The sequence below is a fragment of the Notothenia rossii genome (assembly GCF_949606895.1).
Source record: "Notothenia rossii genome assembly, chromosome: 7".
Lineage (NCBI taxonomy): Eukaryota > Metazoa > Chordata > Actinopteri > Perciformes > Nototheniidae > Notothenia > Notothenia rossii.
Genome location: NC_136905.1, coordinates 7879520 through 7890996, shown reverse-complemented (window position 1 = coordinate 7890996; position 11477 = coordinate 7879520).

Sequence of the window (11477 nt, the reverse complement as noted above, 5' to 3'; positions counted from 1 at the left end):
GGAGGCCTTGATTTGAGTGGAGATTGTTATCCCGATCCTCCCCCTCTGCCTCCCCCACCCTCTCTCTTCCTCTCCTGTTCCACGAAAGACGGATCTCTCGTCGCTCGAAGACAGAGAGAAGAGAGACCACAGCTCCGGCAGAAAACTGTGGTTTACAGGTAGATGTTTCTCTCTTCTCTCCCCCTTATCTCCCTCACTTCTTTCTTTCTCTGAAGTGTGTACAGTGTGCACAAAAAGTACTTTTGAAGCAGCTTTAATCTTAAATGACTCAGAACAGATCTGGGGTTATGTATTGCATTGTTATTATTTTTGTTAATATTAAAGCACTACTGAAACTACATACTTAATATAACCTCTGTTTATTTGACTTCTTATATTTATTATATTCATATTTCTATTATATTTTTATTTGATCTTTTAATGGAGTTCTTATATTTAACTTCTTAGGTTTATATTCATATTTTTATTTGATTTAATTTGAGCTTTTATTGGACACACACACTTCTAAGGTTTGTATAAACATTTGTATCACCTCTTAAACTATTGAAACAGCGTTGCAGCATATTTGTGGTTAACCAGTGCTTTATCCCGTGAGATAAAAAAAAAAATGTGCATCTCGTAATAATTAATAATCCAAACTATTAAAAAAAAACGATTTAATTTCGCCTTTCTTCACAAAAACTGCGAGATAGAGGTCAAATGTATGTTTTTTAAAGCTTTCTTCCACCCCTATCAAGTAGGCTTTTATGACCCCAACTAGGTCCCCTGACCCCATGTTTGAAACCACTGCAGTCAAGGACCCTTCTCGTTTCCTATCATCCCTCATCTCTCTATCGTCACCTAGCTGATAAAAGCTTCAAATGTCCCCAAAAAACGTTCAAAATCTCAGTTTGTTTTTCTCCGTTCGTCACAAACTATCCGCACGTTCCTGTGAAAATGAGTTACAGCGCTCTACACTAAAGTGTCCGGCTGAATATTTCAGATGTCACAAAGTCACTATTTGTTTGTTCTAAGTTTACCCAAACTAATCCCAACACATTGAAAAACAAACTGTTATTTTGGTTTAAAATGTTACGATCAAACGCCTCGGGCCTAAAGATAAATCCTGAGGTGAGAAGGAGAAATGTATTGAAGAGTATTTCCAATGCATCTGTTTCACGACATGTGAAGAGAGAGAGAGAGATGTGAGAGAAAATAAATAGTTGGAGTTGCATTATTTAGAATAAGTGAGATCAGGGGTGGTGGGAAAGTAAGTCAGAGACACAGAGGGAGATATCGATGATACACAGACACAGTTACAGTGGAGCTGAAACCCAGAAACACAACAAAAACATGTCTGCAGTCAGGAGGGAGATTCAACAACGAGCTGAGGAAGAGGAGGAGGAGGAGGAGGAGGAAGAGGGGAGGGTCAAATACTAGGGTGTTGAAGGAGGGAGGAGAGGGAGCAGAGAAAGACAAGAGAAAATAACTAAAGGCAAGATTAAAGTATAATTTATTAACCAATTTGTCTAATTTTAAAATTTCAAATCATAATTTTGCGTTGTATCTGAACTGAATTACATTTTACTCCTAAATAGATTTGGCATGGTTATTTGTGTGTGCCGTTAAAGGTAGACGTAGCAGAAGACATAACTGTTTGACTAAAAATCAGCCGTAGACTAAATTGTATTTTATTTAAATACATTGAGGTGAGATGTTGATATTCAATTTAAATGAAATACCTGAACTATTTTCTACCTTTGAAGTTTGTAAACCGTGTGTATAGCGGTAGTCAATTTGCTTCTGCCGTTGCTTTCATACTTCCAACAACGCAGTAGGCAAGAAAAAGGAAACACGACAAATAAAACCAAAAAAAGGTCTAAATTATATAAGATGTTTGAAATTATTAAAATATTGTTTTTCTTAATTTTTATGACGTTTGTTGTGAAAAGTTCTCATTTCTAATCATTCAAAACTTCTTTCAGTTTTATTTTAATACTCTAAACTGTATTTAATGATACTCTAAACTGTATTTAATTGACGCTGTGAATATGAAATAAAGTAAACAAATTAAGTTTGACCTTTCGGCCTCGATAAGCCAGATCAAGTCATATCATTCAAAATGAATATTAGGTAACAGAAAAACATGAATACTGACATTTGTTATATATATATATTTTAAAGTATATGCATTTATAATTTAAACTCAAACAGACTACAGCATACGTACATGTGTTGTTGAGTCCCTCTGTGTTCAGTGATCTGGAGTCGGTGGAAATGGTGAAAAGGTATCAAAGAAAGTGAGTTTTTAAGAGCCGTCGCCCCGCCCTCGTCAGCGATTGGTCTGAAAGAAAAGCAGACAGTCGTCGATCAAACACAGAATCAGAATAATGACCTCTGATTGGTTCTTAGGGAGGAAGAAGATAAGATCTAATCCATTTTTTTCTATTCTTTACGAATATGTTGAATATGTGCTAAATGATGATACCAACAAAATACATTACCCTCTATATTTTAATCATAACATTCAAATGTTTTTCTTTGTAACGTTTTAATTCATGCGACAGAAAACAAACAACGTGTCTTAATTGGCTAGAATTGTAATTTAAGTGGCCGTCTGATCGGTGAATGGTCTCCGCGGACTCGTTATCTATCTTTTTAAATAGCACCTAATTAATAATAATTGCTTGGATAATTTTCCCCATGTCATTTAATTGTGCTGATTTAGATCCATAATCAGAATTCAACCCATAACCTGCTGCTCCAATCTGCACATAGACAGAGGTTAAATGCAAATTAAGAATATTACATTACTTTAAAACATAAAGAGGTGAGGGAAAATAAAAAGGTTACGGTGAAATCAATATTTATCTAATCGTAAAAAGCATTGTTTGATCTCCTCTGTAAGGTAAGCTTGTTTCAACTCCAACACGTTTATCTGTGTTCACTTTACACCCCGACCTACCGTTCCTCTTTACTTCAATTTTTTAACTAGCTAGCTTTAGCAACAATTAAATCTGGCACCGAGGGTTCAAGTCCTACCCGTGGTCTCTAGCTGCATGTCTCGCACCTTTTTCCTGTCTATCTTTGGATGTACTATATCAAAAATCTATCAAAAAATCAAGTCTTTCAATAACTTCAGTGAGCACTGGGAGCTTTCGCATCAAAGCAGTATTTATTTTTAAATACATGTAAAAGTTGTACAAAGTCTACAGGGTGATTATTCTCCCGTCTGACAAGCAAAAAGATGAAGTTAGCCGTATGAAATGTGGCAAAAATTGCCCTTGCTTACGTAATAATACTGAATATCAACCAATCAAACACACTTACACAACACAGTCAAATCCGGAGTGTTAATTTAACACTCTGAGATAAGGACCATTTAAAAAAAAAAATGTGAATGGACCCTTTAAGTGTTAAATTAACACTTAAAGGGAGGGATTTAAGTGTTAAATTAATACTTAAAGAGTCCATTTTAACACTCATGGTCCTTATATCAGAGTGTTAAATTCAAAAATTCAAAAAAAGTTCACAATTTACTTCTTAAATCCCCTTTGATCTACTCTAAAATTATGTGTAGTATTTTTTAACACCTGATAACTTATTCTGTTTCTTCTTGTTTTAAAGCGCTCCATTGATTTTATATTTAAGAATTCAAGGATATGTTATTGTCATTATGCAACAGAACGGCCTGCAGTTGTAGCTTAGTGCAGACATGAAACAAATGACGAAACAGAATTAATGCAGTTCAATTCCTGAAGTGCATTTTTAAATTGACAGAAGGAAAGTGAATGAAGAAAACAATGGTGGATTATATGATAGATAACGGACGGCATGTTTGACATCAGGGACCTGGCATTGAGGCAAATGCAGCTCCAAACGTGTTCTGCATTATTCTTTACACAAATATGTCCTTTTATCCAGAAAACCATATTTCAAACCTGTATCTCAATATTTTGACTGAGATTTTAAGTGAAGGATTTTTGGGGTTTTGAACATATTTGACATGCCAAACAACGCGTGAGGCTGGAAGAAATTCCCACTAACGGTTTCCTTCTTATCTGATTCTGTTCCCATTAACGGCATATCCAGTAAGTCAAGGACAAACCTTACATTTGTACAGCAGTAGAAAAGCAACATAGACATTAATGCGACAGAAATACGTATCTAAAACTATCTAACTAGTGACAAATAAGTGAATAACTAACAGGTCAAATGTGAATGCATAAGGAATACTTTTCATATTTTAAGTACACTTAACGGATATTACTAAGGTTTTTGTTTCCGTACTTTTACTTGCAGTGATAGTACATTTACTAAAACAACCGATCTGAATGCTTCTTCCCACATGTCCATTTTACACTGTTAACAATCAACTAAAGGCAAACAAATAATGTCATGTTTGTATCACTTGTGCAGATACACTTAAATTTTTCCACTTAACGAGTACTTTTACTTTTTATATTTAAAGTAAATCTGCCTAAACTACTTTTTATTCTCACGTTTTGCTGAGCGAAGCAGACTAAAGGTGGCTCTTCCAGCTTCCTTCCCTACACAACTGATCCAAATCAACGGAGATGATTAGAGCAGCCGCCCGAGGATTTAACAACCAACACAATAAATGCAGAGTGCAGGTTAAATGCATTATGAACTTATTCACTTTTTTCTTATCTGTGTTTTTGTAACGGCTACACAGTTCACTTTAAAGTGTAAAAAATCAATGTTTCATTCCACATTTCATTGAATATATACGCTGTTAATAACTGTGTAATATATACCTGGCTGCTTCAGTAAATCCTCAGAACTGTTACATGATGTGTATTTTGTAAATTGTGTAACTTTAATACTTTTTAATGTTTCTGAGGTAACATCAAGCTGTCTGTCTTTGGCTCTTTCCTGCGGTAACAATGTACATTTCCCCTCTGTGGGACTAATGAAGGTTTTCTGATTCTGATTCTGAGTAAAATCAATTGTCAGTCATCCAGAGCACATTTCAGATGACGCTCGGCATGATAAGCAGTTCTTGTAATATTTTGTGGTGAATGTACACCTGCAGGAACATCTGCTGGTGTTTATCTCCGCTGATAACCTGCTGAGTCTCGCCCGCACTCAATTTCCCCTTAATAAAACATCTGTGGCTCTGTGTGTGTGTGTGTGTGTGTGTGTGTGTGTGTGTGTGTGTGTGTGTGTGTGTGTGTGTGTGTGTGTGTGTGTGTGTGTGTGTGTGTGTGTGTGTGTGTGTGTGTGTGTGTGTGTGTGTGTGTGTGTGTGTGTGTGTGTGTGTGTGTGTGTGTGTGTTGTTCAGCTCATTGTGGAAGTAATACACACACACCTGTAAATAATGCTACTGATGTGGATTTATTGCAGGAGGTAAATCTTGAGAGGAGACATCTCTTAAGTAACATTCATTTGAATCCATCGCAAGGTGGGAAGGAAGCTGGAAGCCACCTTTAGTCCGTTTCGCTCAACAAAACGTGAGAAGAAAAAGTAGTTTAGGCAGATTTACTTAAAATATCAAAAGTAAAAGTACTCGTTAAGTGGGAAAATGTAAGTGTATCTGCACAAGTGATACAAGTATGACATTATTTGTTTGCCTTTAGTTGAACAGTGTCAAATGGACATGTTGGAAGAAGCATTCAGATCGGTTATTTTAGTAAATGTACTATCACTACAAGTAAAAGAACGGCAACAAAAACCTTAGTAATATCCGTTAAATGTACTTAAAATATCAAAAGTACAAGTATTCATTATGCAGTCACATTTGACCTGTTAGTTATTCACTTATTTGTTACTAGTTAGATCGTCTTAGATACGCATTTCTGTCTAATGAATGTCTGTTGCTTTTCTACTGCTGTACAAATGTAAGGTTTGGCCTTGTCCTTTATACGTTCACTTATCATCTCAACAGATTCCACATAACGTTATTTTGAAATCAGATGAAAGCAAGTTTAAATAAATATCAACTGCTTTCAACTAACCTAATACAGTTCAGTGACATTTGTTGACATTATACATTTAATTGTCTCTATAGCATGTTTTAAATTGAAGTTGTCAGAAGTCCTTACCACCAGCTGCTCTTGCAGTAATAAGAAGTGCCTTTCTTACTGTCCTAATGTGCACAATGTAGTGACTGCTTTTTTCGTCTTTTGTCTTCTTAGTTATGTTCTCTGTATTTTATATGTTTGTGTTATGTGTAACGTTGCTGCCTTCTTGGCCAGGTCAGCATTGTAAATTAGATTTTATCTCAGTGCTTTTTATCTGGTTAAATAAAGGTTAAATAAAATAAAAATAAATACAATTAAAGTTAACGTATCAGTTATTTAAGTGAATGGTTGCTGTTGTCTAGTTTCATGTACAGGAATGCATTTCAGATCATCAGAAGCATTATCGTTGTCTTGTGAGAACCTGTCTCTAAAAAGCCATATGTCCACGAGTGTCTCTCCCCGTTTACAGCTTTGTGATCAGTTCCAGACGGTTTAACAGCTTAAAAATGTGTTCAATTACACCACAAAATAAAGTTAGCCAATTGAGGCTCTTTTGTTTAATGTCAGGCTCCAGTGGGTCAGAAGTCAGAGAACGAAACAGATAGCTTGAAGCTTGAAGATTAAGAGAATCTTATGTTGTCTTGTACCACGCCGAAACATGAGTTTTTACGCATGGCTACAACATATGAATTCATTTTGATGTGATAATCGTCTGAGGCGTTTACTGACAGCTTCAGGGATCATTAAGGGAGAGCACTACAGCGCTGCGGTGGTTTAGAAACAGGAACCACAACAAGACAAAACAAACATCTCGCTCTCGTCTCATGTGTCGCTCTGAGGTTAGTGTTCCTGCCTCTGAACATGAAGAACTCACACCTGCTCCTCTCAGCTCCAACGAAGCAACACTTTTGTTGGCGTCTTTGTAAAATAAAGTGATCTAAATGTGAATACGTTTTCACTTAAAGGTCCTCTATTATACTGTGTTCATCAATATATTACAGGTCTCAGATACAAAACATGTCTCTGAAGTGATTGGCTCCAAACACCAAACGGATCATTGCAGCATTACCCATAATCCCCTCTGTTTCAGCCCTGTTTCCAAAGTGCTGATTCTCTGTCTGTTACTTTAGATGAAAATAAGGAGCCCCTCCCCACGCCCCTCTGAGAGAGATTTGGTTAAAAAGAACTCAATGGTGCTCTAGGAGGAGATTCAGGTGATAAGGGGGGGGGGGGGGGGGGTTACCTTGGTTGGTGATTGGCTAATGGTTACTCAAGCCAACACATTGTTATGACATCATAAAGTGTCCAAAATCTGATCAGCTCATTTTCAGAAAGGTTTTTATAGAAATGGATCAGGACAAAAAGAGAGAGAATCTTTGTTCCTGAACCTTTCAGAGTGTCTTTCCACAGAGGGGACACATGTTGATGTAGAAGAGACATGAAGAAGAGGGGACACATGTTGATGTAGAAGAGACATGAAGAAGAGGGGACACATGTTGATGTAGAAGAGACATGAAGAAGAGGGGACACATGTTGATGTAGAGACATGAGGAAGAGGGGACACATGTTGATGAAGAAGAGACATGGAGAAGAGGGGACACATGTTGATGTAGAAGAGACATGAAGAAGAGGGGACACATGTTGATGTAGAAGAGACATGAAGAAGAGGGGACACATGTTGATGTAGAGACATGAGGAAGAGGGGACACATGTTGATGAAGAAGAGACATGGAGAAGAGGGGACACATGTTGATGTAGAAGAGACATGAAGAAGAGGGGACACATGTTGATGTAGAGACATGAGGAAGAGGGGACACATGTTGATGTAGAAGAGACATGAAGAAGAGGGGACACATGTTGATGAAGAAGAGACATGGAGAAGAGGGGACACATGTTGATGTAGAAGAGACATGAAGAAGAGGGGACACATGTTGATGTAGAGACATGAGGAAGAGGGGACACATGTTGATGTAGAAGAGACATGAAGAAGAGGGGAAACATGTTGATGTAGAAGAGACATGAAGAAGAGGGGACACATGTTGATGTAGAAGAGACATGAAGAAGAGGGGACACATGTTGATGTAGAAGAGACATGAAGAAGAGGGGACACATGTTGATGTAGAAGAGACATGAAGAAGAGGGGACACATGTTGATGTAGAAGAGACATGGAGAAGAGGGGACACATGTTGATGTAGAAGAGACATGGAGAAGAGGGGACACATGTTGATGTAGAAGAGACATGACGAAGAGGGGACACATGTTGATGTAGAAGAGACACAAAGAAGAGGGGACACATGTTGATATAGAAGAGACATGAAGAAGAGGGGACACATGTTGATGTAGAAGAGACATGGAGAAGAGGGGACACATGTTGATATAGAAGAGACATGAAGAAGAGGGGACACATGTTGATGTAGAAGAGACATGGAGAAGAGGGGACACATGTTGATGTAGAAGAGACATGAAGAAGAGGGGACACATGTTGATGAAGAAGAGACATGAAGAAGAAGGGACACATGTTGATGTAGAAGAGACATGAAGAAGAGGGGACACATGTTGATGTAGAGACATGAGGAAGAGGGGACACATGTTGATGTAGAAGAGACATGAAGAAGAGGGGACACATGTTGATGTAGAAGAGACATGAAGAAGAGGGGACACATGTTGATGTAGAGACATGAGGAAGAGGGGACACATGTTGATATAGAAGAGACATGGAGAAGAGGGGACACATGTTGATGTAGAAGAGACATGGAGAAGAGGGGACACATGTTGATGTAGAAGAGACATGAAGAAGAGGGGACACATGTTGATGTAGAAGAGACATGGAGAAGAGGGGACACATGTTGATGTAGAAGAGACATGGAGAAGAGGGGACACATGTTGATGTAGAAGAGACATGGAGAAGAGGGGACACATGTTGATGTAGAGACATGAGGAAGAGGGGACACATGTTAATGTAGAAGAGACATGAAGAAGAGGATTTTGCATAATAGGGGACTTTTAAAGAACATCTGGATAGTTGCTAAAGCTGCACCTCAACCTTTGATGACTTCCCTCAAAATATTCCACACTGACAATTTTAAATAAGTTTGTCCGTTCACCGGTTTAAACTTGAATTCCTCGGCGGATCAGCGTGGTTCTCGAGCTGTGATTTAGATGGAAAACACCTGAAAGTGAGGACTCCCTGTTAGTCACACGGCTATGGAGAGTGTGTTCAGTACCACATCGTTTCATTACTGAAAGAGAGTCAACGTGTGGGCAACAAGCACGAATAGGACATGATTCACTTCTTTCGTAAACACTGTGTTTCCTCGCCCTACATTCAGTCCTACAGAGGATTTCCCTCGCTGTGCAGCCTCTATTTCCCCCATTTGGTCTCTTTTACAACCACTTAAAGTCAGATGAACTGAAGTCAGGATGTCTGAGTCCTACGTCGACAGGAGGAGGTTTTTATCGGTGTGTTTGTGACTTTCTGATGGTTCAGAAACACACAAAATGTCAGTGGAAATGAGGTTAAGAATGAGAAACAAGTGACATTTTTCTCAATGACTGAAAACAGATTGTTTCTCCATGAGGGGGAACTTCATTCAAGCTTCTTTGAAACATCACAGTTGTGAAACAGAAGCATTTCTCCCACTCACAGCTTCGCCTTCATCGTCGGTTCTTATTTTTGTGTAACTGTATTGTTTGTCAGGCAGCTGCATGATCATTTCATCACAATGGAAAGAGTAGAGATTGTTGTTACAGTTCTTTAAACACCAGCCGGGCTGTAATAATGTCAAGCTGTGCCTGCGTACAATTACTGAGAAATCCATCGGAAAGAGGCGTCACAGTTTGCAGGTTACTGTAAGGTTGTCATTAACGTAAAGCTGATTTGTTGAGGTTTAATGACGACGTTGGTTCAACCGTGGAAAAACTGCCTTACCCCCCCACAGCGCCTACAGTACATACCAACATGCAGAAACTGCTGTTCCTGTAAAGTCTAAGCGTCTATGTTCCTGTAAATAATCAATCTGAGCATATCATTCATCCACATGACTGTCTGAATTAGACTTCTCTTATAAAGGTTGACCTCTGAGTTGAATCATAGGCACAACACAGATTAACATGACACAGCATTTACACACTGCTATGAACAGTCTTTTGTACTAATGTAATTGTAGTTATATATGCATCCACTCAAGTGACTGTTATTTATGCCTCTTAATGTGTGAATATGTATCTATGTGTCTATGTTGATTATATATATGTGTGTATATATATATAAGTTTCTGTACAGGTGTGTATGTATATATATATATATGTATATCTGTTTTATTTGTATTTTTGTATCTTTGGGATTGTGGGAAACAGTATTTCGATCACACACAAATCTTTCAGATTGACAATAAAGTTGACTTTGATAAACGTGTATTTACTGATGCACCAAAGTACATTCTGCGGGGGAAACTTCTAAAGCAATAGGAGACAGAGAGACACGAGGAGAGCTGGAGCTTTGATGGCAAACACTGACGGTTTATGTGGAGCTTCGGCCGGAGAACTCACACGACATGTCACGGGCCACGAGTGGACCACACGGTAGAGATGCCACAATCAATTCTGACTCTACCCCAGACCCATGTATGTAGCTTTAGTTCTGAGAGAATAATCAACATTGTGCAGAACAAGATAGAAGCATAACACCTCGACCAGCTGACGCCAACAGGCAGGAACAGGGAGGCAGAGCACTGAGAGCACAGCAGCTAAGGCTACAGGTGCGTGTGCTCAGTCAGGACAGAACTGATAAACTGGGTCAAAGTTAAGGGCCCTGACACATTCAGTTTTAGTACATTCGTGCAACGTTAAGCCATTTGTCCCGTATAAGGAAAATACATGTTAGTAACATAATGTGTTTTTGATAACCGTCCCTAAAGTGCACACGGAGCTGGAGAAAAAGGACTTTTGGTTACGCTGTTTGCTTGGAAAAAGCTGCGATATGAACTCAGTGTGCTGCTCTCTCTGAACAGATTTAAATTCCTTATTAATTATTAGATTATATTAGATTCCTTTATTGTCACTACACAGAGTACAGCGAAATTCCAAGTATTCCCAAAGGTGCAATCACACATAACAGACAGTATAAGTGTCATTTGACAATACAAGCTAACAACATTTAATATATACTATATAAAGTGACTAAGAATTGGACCTATGATACATAGAACAGGCTTATAAAACTATGTAACATTACCATACAAATACAAAAACAAATAAATAAGTTCTTGTACATGTGTTTGTCAGTGCAGTTGATCATTACAAAAGTAGAAGTAAATAACGACAGAGAAGCAGCAGCTCCGTCTGTAGATGATAGTGTTTCTGATACGTCCTTGTTTGTCTGTAACTGCTGCTTGGCCAGAGATGTTTAATGTCAATGAGACTAAAGGTTAAATAAAACCTCTGAAATGAACTTAAACTAAACATAATATTGCATTATCTTGGGCGCTTATAGTTAAGTTGGCATTTCATAGCAG